This window comes from Mustela nigripes, chromosome 2 (genome assembly GCF_022355385.1).
Source record: "Mustela nigripes isolate SB6536 chromosome 2, MUSNIG.SB6536, whole genome shotgun sequence".
NCBI lineage: Eukaryota > Metazoa > Chordata > Mammalia > Carnivora > Mustelidae > Mustela > Mustela nigripes.
In genome coordinates, this window is record NC_081558.1 from 121,415,687 (window position 1) to 121,428,522 (window position 12,836).

A 12,836-nucleotide genomic window follows, 5' to 3' on the forward strand; every position below is an offset into this window, starting at 1 on the left:
GCTGGGGGGAGGGGGTTTGGGAGAAGGGGGTGGGATTATGGACATTGGGGAGGGTATGTGCTTTGGTGATTGCTGTGAAGTGTGTAAACCTGGTGATTCACAGACCTGTACCCCTGGGGATAAAAATATATGTTTATAAAAAATAAAAAATTAAAAAAAAAATGCCAGTTATAGATATAAGTAACATGAACTTAAAATTACACCCAGATTACAGCAGACTCTGGAGTGAGAGGAGTCAGACAAAACAGCAGAAACAGTCGGGGAGAGAGAAGAATTAGAAGGGGAGAAAAATGATAGTGTAAAAAATACAGCCTTCCCTTCATCAACCCAGTTATTTGCTTCCCCTACACCTACTCTGGGCCCAGAGTGAATTTTTGAATTTTTACACAAAAAGCTAGCATTCAATAAATACTTTCAGTATTATGTTGGAAATTCTTTAAAAAATACAAAGATCATAAAAAATAAAAAATAAAAAAAAAATACAAAGATCACCAATATATGGGGGGGGGGATGGAAAATTGGGAGGGTGATTAGGTAAATGTGGGACTTTTTCCCTCACAGTTAGGAGGGACATTTTCCCTCAAAACTAAGAACAAATATCACAGTATTTGTATATTTTCAGTACCTACAGTAACAAAGCATTTTTGTGTCTTGGTTTGGAATGCCTGTTTCTCTACCTTTTTAACCTGTCAATTTTCTATTATTCTTTCAAGGCCCAAGTTGAATATATCATCAACCATGAAGCTATCCGAGAATACCACAGTCTAAATCAAATGTTTCTTCTTCCACGTCGCCATAGTATTTATTCTTACTACGAAAAATTTATTATTATTAATTTAGAAATTGAATTTGTATCACAATCAAATTGTAGTTCTTGAAGGAAGAATATGCTATTACGTATTAGCCCCAACACCTTGAATAATTCCATAAAGTAGGCTTGTAAGATCTATTTAGTGATCTATGTTGAAATTCCTTCAGCAAGAAGTATTTTGTTGGCCTAATTCCAGTATGCCAAAATGACTCCTTTATTTTCATAAAAAAATTGTATACACACACTCACACACACATACTCACACCCCATTAATGGAGAGTGGCCATCCTTTAAGGCGGCTCTAATCAATCTAGCAGCCACAGTGATTATTTGAAAGCCTATGTCAGAACATGTCACCACTCTGCTCACAAGTCCACAATAGTTTTCCATTTCAATAAGAGTACAAACCAGAGTTTTTATACTGACCTACAAATCCTTTGCTCCCTCTGACTTTATTTGTTCCCCCTGTCTTCCCACCCCTCTATTTGAGTGACAGTGACATTGTCACTTGGTCTAACCACAGGGACCTTATTCTTGATGTTCTTACTACCTGAAATGCTCTTAGATAACCTCATGATTCACCCCTTCACTATCAAACATTTACCAAAAATCACCTCAGTAAGGCCTCTCAGCTACCTTATGTAAAATGATGCCCTCTAACACTTCCTATTTTTATCAACTCTTTTCTTCTTAACAAGTATTTCTCCCTAACGTATAATACTCAGAGGCGTCACCATGACACCACCATCAAAGACACTCATGTGTCTCACAAAAATACATAAGCTCCAGAAGGGCAGGGACTTTTTCCTGATTTACTCACTGTTCTATTCTTAAAGAATAGAGTCTGACACATCGTAGGCTCTCAATAAACATGCTGAACATCGATAGAACCAGTAAAATGTTTTGCACATCTTTTGACAAAGTGCCTTTGAGTAAACAGATTTTTGTTGGCATTTGCAGCCCTGTTCTCCTTTTAAGTTTTTTACTCTACTTAAATGGCTATGTTCCAAGGCTGGAGGGTAGAGAACCAAAGGTTAGCTTATTATCCAATGTGGGAGAAAAAAAGTAAACAATGAAATGCACTGTTGTAAGCACTGAGAATATGGGAATCACAGTTGTCTCTTGTTTACCTTCATCACTAAGTTTAGAATATCCTTATATTATTACTTGAATAATGTATACACAAATCAGATAATTCATAAATATATGCACCTCTGTATTCATAGCAGCACTACTCACAACAGTTAGATGGAAGCAATCCATATCCACTGACAGATAAATGTAAAATAGAAAATGGGGTACATATAAACCACGGAATACTATTAAGGCTTAAACAGTAAGGAAGTTCTGTCACGGGCTATAACATCAATGTACCTTGAAGTCATTACACTAATAAAGTAAGCCAATCACAAAAATGCAAATCCTGCCAATTCCACTTATATGAAGAATTTAAATTAGTCAAACTCATAGAAATAAAAAGTAGAATAATGGTTGCCAAGGACTGAGGGTAGGGAGAAATCAGGTGCTGTTGTTCACTGAGTATAGTTCCAGGATTGCAAAATAAAGTTTAAGAGATCTGTTATATGTGAATATATTTAACACAACTATACACTTAAAAATCATTAAGATGATCAATTCTAGTTATATACTTTTTATCACAATCAAGTATTTTTATAAAAGAAGAGAAATGATGGCCAAAGCTCTGCTGTGCCAGAGTTGTATCCATAAATGCATATTTGTGCTTTCAAAGGTTATTTCCACATCGATTTAAAGAAAGCAAATATTACACTCAAATAAAATCATTTAGTGACAACTGGAAACCATAAATTTTAAGCTACCCTTCAAAGGAAATTATCTATAAAGACATTGACTTTTTAAAATTTCAATATTTTTTTTTCATTTTATTTCTTTTCAGTGTTCCAGAATTCATTGCTTATGCACCACACCCAGTGCTCCATGCAATACATGCTCTCCTTAATACCCACCAGCAGGCTTACCCAACCCTCCCACCCCCTCCCCTCTAAAACCCTCAGTTTGTTCTCAGAGTCCACAGTCTCTCATGGTTTGTCTCCCCCTCCAATTTCTCCCAACTCAATTCTCCTCTCCATCTCCCTATGTCCTCTGTGTTATTCCTTATGCTCCACAAATAAGTGAAACCATATGATAATTGACTCTCTCTGCTTGACTTATTTCACTCATCATAGTCTCCTCCAGTCCCATCCATGTTGATATAAAAGTTGGGTATTCATCCTTTCTGATGGAGGCATAATACTACATTGTATATATGGACCATATCTTCTTTATCCATTCATCTGTTGAAGGGCATCTTGGCTCTTTCCACAGTTTGGTGACTGTGGCTATTGCTGTTATGAACACTGGGGTACAGATGGCCCTTCTTTTCACTACATCTGTGTCTTTGGGGTAAATACCCAGTAGTGCAATTGCAGGGTCATAGGGAAGCTCTATTTTTAATTTCTTAAGGAATCTCCACACTGTTTTCCAAAGTGGCTGCACCAACTTGCATTCCCACCAACAGTGTAAGAGGGTTCCCCTTTCTCCACACCCTCTCCAACACATGTTGTTTACTGTCTTGTTAAGACATTGACTTTCTTAAAAATAATAAATTTTATACTGGAGTATAGTTATCTTTAAATTAGAGAATATACTGTAGTTGTTTCAGAAATAACAATTGAATAATTATAAACACTTAATACTTTTATTTCACTTTTAGTGCTTGCAAATAGTTGAAAATCATTTGTGTACATGCTCTTAATATTGGCAATCATAGTACATCTATGATTACTGTGTAGACACAGTTTAATGAGAATGTTAATTATCAAAATCTTTGTTTGACTTAATAAAAGTATCTGATACCTATATGCTATTTTGCTGTTACATGCTAATTATATCCAAATAAAAATCAGGGTATATTGTGTATTTTCCTTTATATAAACATGCTGTAAATTGAACTGTGTCTTCTCAAAAGATATTTTGAAGTCCCAACTCCCAATAACTATGAATATGACCTTATTTGAAGAAGGGTCTCCACAGATGTAATCAAGTTAAGTCAAAGTCATATTGGTTCAGGGCGGCCCTAAATCCAATGACTAGTAGCATTATAAGAGAAATTTGGACACAGAAAGCATTTCATGTGAAGACAAAGATTAGAGTGATGCATCTACAAACCAAGAATGCCAACGATTGCCAGCAACCAAGAGAGTATAAGACAGGCATTGAACAGATTCTCCTTCAGAGGCTCCAGTGGGAATCTTCTCTGCCAACAACCCAGTTTTGGACTTCTAGCTTCTCAACTGTGAGAGAGTAAAGTTCTGTTGTTCTAAACCATCCAATCTGTGGTAATTGATGGAGCCTCTCCAGGAAGCTAAAACAGAGATATGTGCATATGCAAAGGAGCAAAATTTGCATGAAGGAACATGGACATTTGAATTTCACAAACCTGGTTTCAAACTTTACTTCACTGAAGATTTGTACTATGATACTGAGCAAGATACTGACATCTACTTTCTCCTGTAAAACTGCAATAATTGCACTGTGAAGATTAATTGAAATAATATATAAAGACCAGAATATGCCACAGGAGGAGTTCAACAAATAAAAGTAACAATACCTGACATTAGAGCTGGGTTGCATATATTATGCCCCAATGTACAAATACTTTTAGTTAACTTCATATTTTTGTCATGTTCAACATAGAAAACCAGCTTTTTAAGGAAGATATATATAAAATAAGATCATTTGCCTAAAATTCATATCCTACTAATGCAAAGTGGATAGGATTGCAAACACCCATACATGTGCTTTCAATGACCACTTTGATTATCCACATGCTATATTATTATAAAAATGGACTATGTCCTTGGCTCTGAACATAACTCATTTCTATAGAATATTTTTTTCATGTGACAGTAGAGCTGCTTTCCATTATAATACTTATTTAAACTTGAACATTAACAACAGCTTATAGATCATGGTGGGTTCAGGATTCAATATTTTAGGATGATCTATAGAAAAGTAAATGTAACTTTTATTACCACAGATTTGGAAAGTCAATGACAAATTCAAGTATCTCTATAGAAATATGTATAGAAGAGTGAATGAATGATCTAGAAAGCAAGACAAATGGGAAATGGTTCTGAGAACAAGGTTCAGCCTTCAGACACAGACTCTAGAGAGCACAAGAGGGATAGCTCTGTTCAAATATGTGAAGGTTCAACTGATAGGAAAGAGTATCAATATACCCTGCATTGTTCAAAAAACAGTATTTGGGTTATCAGACCAAATTATGAAAAGGTAGATTTTGAATCAGTTAAGAAGGCGTTTTATAACAATTTGGGCTCTTCCCAGATGGAAGGGGCTGCCTTGAACTGAGATATTTCTGAAAAAGTTGTATCATCATCTGCCAATGCTACCATATGGCTGGGGTAGGGATTTCCACAATTTCATAGCTTTTTAGGTTAAGAGCAGCAAAACTTTTTTTGGTAGCTAACTTGAAGGAATATAAACTTTCCAACAATGGATTATTACACTGCAAATCCGTTGATAAAGTTTGCCTTTCTGGACTCAAAAGTTAAATTTCAAAAGATGCCCAATAAACATAGGAAAGGTTGATCTATCTCATTAGCTATCCTGAACAACAATAACAATAACAAAAAAACACTCTCACCCACCAGAATGGCTAACATTAAAGACTGACAATACCAAGTGTTTATAAGGAAATGTTGTGATGGGAAGCATGATATATCATTGCCAGGTATGTAAAATTTAACATCCATTTTGGAAAACCTCCTGATTTCTACTAAATTTGAAAATACACATATTGTATAGCCTAACACTCTATGTATATATTTCCCACCAAAATTCATCATAATATTAACTAAAAGACATGAGTATAAATACCCACCACATTAATATTCATAGAAACAATCAAAAAGCTGTAAACAACATAAATTGACACAGTTTTTCCAATGGAATATGTAATAATGAAAACAAATGGACTACTGATCCAGGAGAAATATAAGTGAATCTCAGTAACAATTTTGAACAAAAAATTTAGACACAAAAAAGGCATATACAGTATCATTCCTTTTTCATTTTAATAAAGTTCAATAAAAGGTGTATCTAATCTATGTTGTTAAAAATCAGGATAAATTGCTACCTTTGGTGATTTATAGAGTAATAATATTCTACCTTCTGACAGGTAGAGAATTCATGGTATAATCTTTATCCTGAAAAGAAAATTCCTCAATCTTTAACATTTTTAATTGGCATACTTTATGGATGTTGTGCTTCAGTAAAATATTTAGTTTTTTAAAAAGTTAATTTGCTATCTATGAAATAAGAATATATGCAGAAATCCAGAAAATGATTACTATACCTTCTCATCTAATCCCAAGGGAGTTTAGTAAAGACATTTAAATTCCTTGCACAGTGTTGCTTATAGAGACTATTAGAGCCCAAAGAAAACATAGACATTTTCTGCCCCAAATTCATGAATGAGGGCTACATCATACAGAAAGAAATTGAGTCCTAAAGGAGCAATCTTCCCTCAATTCAGTCAATAACTTGATACAGAGCAAGGCCCAGAATCTAGGTACGTGACCCCATGCCTAATGAGATCCTTATGCACTGGAAATCCAGGATTTTCCTTCCATAACCATAGGACTATCAGTCTCTTTTATTTTCTTACTATTAGCCAAAAATCTCTACATAAGGGTCATAATTCCAAGGAAAATACCCTTCCCTCAATTTGTGTATCAGCTAATTTTAATTTCCTCTTTCTTCCAAGTCTACTGAGAATTAGTGCATAAATGTTCAAAACATGGACACAATTCCCACAAGACTGAGTTTAGAGTCTACCTGAAATGAAAACTGGTACTGATATTTACAAAATGAAAACAAGCAAGCCAGCCTTGTGGCTCAGCAACTGAACATTCTGCTATGGTACAAGTTGTTTGGCACGTTATAAATTCCTCGGTCTTAAGCTCTGAAAGACAGAATGAAGACCTAGGGGACTTTGTTGGCTCCAGTGATCTATCAAATAACTTGAAGAGCTGAAAAAATTTGCATCATTTGGCATATATAATGCCAAATACACTCAACTCAGGGAGATAGTAAATCAATATTCCCCTTAAATTACGAGACAATACAGCAACAGCACAGCACCTGCCAAAGATAAGAGCACCAAACAGAATTATCATGCAACCCAAATACCAGAAACTAAACATTCAGATCATTAAACTGCCCACTGTGACACACTAAATGGATAGCATGTATAACATATACATATAAACATTTAAAAACACATACAATATTTAACCGATGCCACCAAAAAAGGCACTTTATATTAATACAATGTCTAAGAATGAAATATTTATGTTCATATCAATTGATGTTAATATTTGAAAGTAGTCATTAAAAATCCTTAATTGCTTATTGGTATGAGACTATGCTTCTAAAACTCCATTAAAAGATTCTCATAGTTCATGATTTATGTATTGATGAAGTGTTAGAGTCAATGTGAGACTATTTGCTTAGCCACAATTCAGTGCTCTTATACTCATTATGTCAAGTGGTCGTAGGAATATGTAATGCAAGACTGAGTTTGGGGGGGTAATAAAATATTTAAGAGATATGAAGAAGTAGTGCCATTTTATTAATCATTTTAATTTAGATTTTACATGTATTTTTCCATTCCATTATGACGACTATCTTTGATTTTACAGTATTTTCTCAGTAATGGTGTATTTTTTGTCACATTTCACTGAGGTTAGCTGAAATGCATCTGGCCAACATGGTAAATATTGTAAACAAAGGTCTCTATTACTTTTTACCATTATTTGCATAACTGGAAAAATATATATGTTCGGGAAAACAATATAAAGACTTAGATCCATTTCATCTTATTTGTACTTTACTCACTGTTAAAAAGTTCAATGTAACTTCAATGGGAAAGCGTGGTCTTTTTCCCATAATAGGCTATTTAGATAGACATTCAATTCTCATTTTTTCAAGGTATGTTTGTTAGTTAAGGGCAATGTAATATATAGTTAAACAATATTAATTTAGACAAAATATTTGTAAGGCATTTTTGTTATTTAATATTAAAATTTGCTATAGAAAAGCACCTAATGTGATAGCAATATAGCTTTACAAAAAAAATCTCTTGCTTTATTATATGAATATAGTCTATGTAAAACATAGAGATATAAGTACATAATACATGCAGATCCACTTAAAAGATTATGAAGATTGTGCCTGGAACAATTTCAAGGGATACTATCTACTTACTGCCTTCTATATATTGCCCAACTGTAATAGCACAGAGAATACCCAACATGGCCCTACACAATGCCCTAAATAAGCACCACAGCAAATAATTATAATGTAATAAAAATACAGTCAACCTAAATTTTTCATGAAAGGAATTTCTGCACACCTTTTAAAATTAGGATTTTGACTCAGTTTTTATACAATGAGATGGTTTGTAGGAAAGCAATCTATTTCCAAGTTTTATAACAGGAATGTTTTTGTTAAGTCTAGTCTGGTTATCTTGCCTCACTCAACACTACTGGGACAAATATTTCTTTTTTTTTTATTTTTTTATAAACATATAATGTATTATTAGCCCCAGGGGGTACAGGTCCGTGAATTGCCAGGTTTATATACATCACCGCACTCACCACAGCACATACCCTCCCCAGTGTCCGTAACCCCACCACCCTCTCCCTATAACCCTCTCTCCAGCCCCCTCAGTTTGTTTTGTGACATTAAGAGTCTCTTTTGGTTTGTCTCCCTCCTGATCGCATCTTGTTTCATTTATTCTTTTCCTACCTCCCAACTCCCCCTCCCCCATTGCATCTCCACATATTTCTTTGCAACTCAATAGACCTCAGGACACAACCCCATTTCTGCAATGAATTGGTATTATTAATAACCATGAGTCATCTAGAAAAGGTTAAATTATGATTTAAGTTTTCTGATTCATAAGGAAAGGGAGTGTGATAAAGTTGTTCAAAATTTCTCCTGTGAGTCCTCATAAAGGAGAAACTAATTTTGATGATCTCCTCAATAACTTTTTTATAATAACAGAAGGAAATTTTATCCTGCTTATACTCTTCATTTCAAGCTAAGACCAAGGAGTTCAGTAAAAGTGTTTCTAAGAACATAGCTTTATCTGAGCTGAAGTTTAAGATATTAGCTATAAAATAATCCCAACTGAGAGCATATACTGTGTTTACCCTATAGAAGATACTCGAAGCTTATAATATAGAAGCTTATGATAAATTAACTTTTTTAATCTTCAAAGTATCCCTAATTTTGTCTTATTTTTATTTCTACAGTAGAGATAAGGAAACAGGCTTTTTCTGAGATTGAGCAATAGCCCAATGTGTCACTATGTCTTCAGGTCTCACCTTGGGGGAGAGGAAATACAAGTATTACCGAAAGACGTCGGGGCTCCTTGCAGGAACTCCACATGTTCCCACCCTTTAGATATGTCCTGTCCATGTGGGGTTCCTTCTCGCTCTAAGTCACCACAGTGAAGAGCTACTAAGTAGAAAATGTTCTCTCTCTCCAGGGTGTTAGTTAAGAAAAAAGTTCGAATCAGCACCAATAAGCCAAAAGAATTAAACTGCATATCCTTCAAATAATTACCATATAATATTAAGTAACTTACTCACAGAAATTGGGTAGTTATGAATTCAGCAATATTTTCTAAGAGTGGAATATAACATTCTATATTATTGATGAAAAACCAAGTAAGTGGACTCTGGGGTTGATATTAAAGACTTTTAATCTAAACCCATCCTGAAGAGATGCCACCTAAGGAAATAACTATGGGCAAGGCCAAGATTTACCTCATAAAATAATTATAGATTATGTTCCAACCACAAACAAATGAACAATTTAGGTGCCAAAGACCTTAATGAAGCGGAGTCTTCCTATTTAAGCATAGTTAATTGAAAATGAGTCCTCTATACATGCAGAGGCTACACTTTTCCCTATCAAATAACCATCAATAATGGTACCATTTTTACCCTGTATGTAAGTGTTTCAATATTGATTTTCCTGACAGTTCTAAATAATGCTTTCCTATTAATAACCTAGAAGAATTACAGGCTCAAACATAATAATTCTTTTAAGATAAACTAATTATGTTTATAAAAAGGTCTCTAGGTCAATGGCTTTTTATTTAATATAGGATATTATAGCCCTTACTCCAAAAATGAATACACTTTCCTAGTTTTAATAAGGCAAAAATATATCCTTCCTGTTTGTTGAAAAAGTACAGTGTTTTCTTAATGACTTATTTCAGATGAATTTCTATTATGAATGCAGACAGAATAAAAAACATCCAAAAATTAACTCTTGACATTATACATGAAATTATTGATATAGCATTCCCTCACATCATCAGAGATGCAGTATATGGTAATAAAATGAGAATAAAGACCTTTCCAAACTGACATTAAAAACCAGACTACAAATGTTTAACAAATATTATGATTTTGAATAAATCACTCTATCTTGGTGACTTGGTTTTCTATATCTAATGAATATAAATAACTTTCCAATGTAAAAATGAACACAATCAGAGTATCTTAAGATCCTGTAAGAAAAAAAATGCATATATTAACACTGAATAAGTTAACCTTATTCAGTGAAAATTACATTCTGTCAGTCAAAAAAGATAACAAAAAAATACTAAGGAGAGGTATTTGACTAAATTCATAAACATCATTTAAATAAAGTTTCCTCTTAATCTTTTTGAAAATAGTTAAAACATTATTATATACATTTGAAAATAAAATTAGAAAGGATTCTAGAAACATAGCTACATATTACACTTCTAATGGCCTAGAAAAGGCATTTTTTTTTTTTAATGCAAAGGCTTGTTGTAGCCTGTATATTCAGATTCTTACATTCAAAATTCTGTCTCAAGAAGAAAAACTGATTACCAATGGTTGCAAGCAAAGTCCCAGAAGTGAACAGAGGATGCATTAGAGAGAGGTAAGGGTAGCATAAGGGAAGCAACAGTGAAGCATCACAAGGACTAATGACAATAGGAAGCCCTTGGGCTTTAAAGGGGGCAAGGAGAGGGGCAGTGTTATTGGAACATAATTAAGAGTGAGAGCTGGAGGGGATGTGGAGAAAGGGGAACCCTCTTACACTGTTGGTGGGAATGCAAGTTGGTGCAGCCTCTTTGGAGAACAGTGTGGAGATACCTCAAGAAATTAAAAATAGAACTTCCCTATGACACTGCCATTGCACTCCTGAGTATTTACCCCAAAGATACAGATGTAGTGAAAAGAAGGGCCATCTGTACCCCAATGTTTATAGCAGCAATGGCCACGGTCGCCAAACTGGAAAGAACCAAAATGCCCTTCAACGGATGAATGGATAAGGAAGATGTGGTCCATATACACTATGGAGTATTATGCCTCCATCAGAAAGGACGAATACCCAACTTTTGTAGCAACATGGACGGGACTGGAAGAGATTATGCTGAGTGAAATAAGTCAAGCAGAGAGAGTCAATTATCATATGGTTTCACTTATTTGTGGAGCATAACAATTAGCATGGAGGACAAGGGGAGTTAGAGAGGAGAAGGGAGTTGGGGGAAATTGGAAGGGGAGGTCAACCATGAGAGACTATGGACTCTGAAAAACAATCTGAGGGTTTTGAAGGGGAGGGTGGTGGGAGGTCAGGGTACGAGATGGTGGGTATTATAGAGGGCACAGATTGCATGGAGCACTGGGTGTGGTACAAAAATAATGAATACTGTTATGCTGAAAATAAAAATAAATTTAAAAAAAAAGAGTGAGGGCTGTTGAAATGGGACCACATGACAAGAGAGTGGCCATAGGTAGAAGAGTTTGCTTTCATCTGTCAAATATAGCCCCATAAGGGTTAATGATAAACATCCTGAGTGCTCTCTTAATACTCACCAAATTCTTGCTTCCCTTTTCCACTGGCTGAACCCAGCAGAGCGAGAAGGCTAGTGAGCAGATGATGCAGTTCCTTAAGCTCAGTCTCTTAGGATACAGAGCATGCGGAGAGGAGAATGGATCTGAAGAGGCAAACAAGAAACCTGCATATTTATCCTGTAATAACTGTTAAACTGGAATCTGAGAAAAAAAAAAAAAAAAAAACCTGCCATTGCCATTACCCCTTAAGGATTCAATCTTGTAAGCAGTCGATAGACATTTGAGCTGTTTCCATAATTTGGCTATTATAGATTATGCTGCTATAAACATCGGATGCATGTATCCCTTTGAATTAGTATGTTTGCTTTCTTTAGGTAAATACTTAGTAGTGTAATTACTAAGTAGGGTGGTCCTCTTTTTAACTATTTGAGGAGCCTCCATACTGTTTCCCAGAGTGGCTGTGCCAATTGGCATTCACACCAACAGGGCAAGAAGTTCCCCTTTCCTTACATCCTCACCAATAACTTTCTTGTGTTATTGATTCGGTCATTCTCACAGGTGAGACAACTACACTGTAGGTTTTTTTTTTTTTCTGTGCATATATTTTATTTTTTTTTAATTTTTTACTTTTTATAAACATATATTTTTATCCCCAGGGGTACAGGTCTGTGAATCACCAGGTTTACACACTTCACAGCACTCACCAAAGCACATACCCTCCCCAATGTCCATAATCCCACCCCCTTCTCCCAAACCCCCTCCCCCCAGCAACCCTCAGTTTGTTTTGTGAGATCAAGAGTCACTTATGGTTTGTCTCCTTCCCAATCCCATCTTGTTTCATTGATTCTTCTCGTACCCACTTAAGCCCCCATGTTGCATCACCACTTCCTCATATCAGGGAGATCATATGATAGTTGTCTTTCTCTGCTTGACTTATTTTGCTAAGCATGATACGCTCTAGTTCCATCCATGTTGTCGCAAATGGCAAGATTTCATTTCTTTTGATGGCTGCATAGTATTCCATTGTGTATATATACCACATCTTCTTGATCCATTCATCTGTTGATGGACATCTAGGT

At 35.0% G+C, this 12,836-nt stretch overlaps 1 protein-coding gene across 1 annotated transcript in view; it reads right to left on the reverse strand.

Annotated features, from left to right (window-relative positions):
- The window catches only part of NAALADL2 (N-acetylated alpha-linked acidic dipeptidase like 2), a 1,087,900-nt gene extending 1,076,011 nt beyond the window's left edge, over positions 1–11,889 (reverse strand). The window contains exon 1 of the mRNA XM_059391522.1: positions 11,779–11,889. The gene's annotated coding sequence lies outside the window, so the exon portion shown is untranslated. The remainder of the gene's footprint in view (positions 1–11,778) is intronic.
- Between the last annotated feature and the right edge of the window lie 947 nt (positions 11,890–12,836).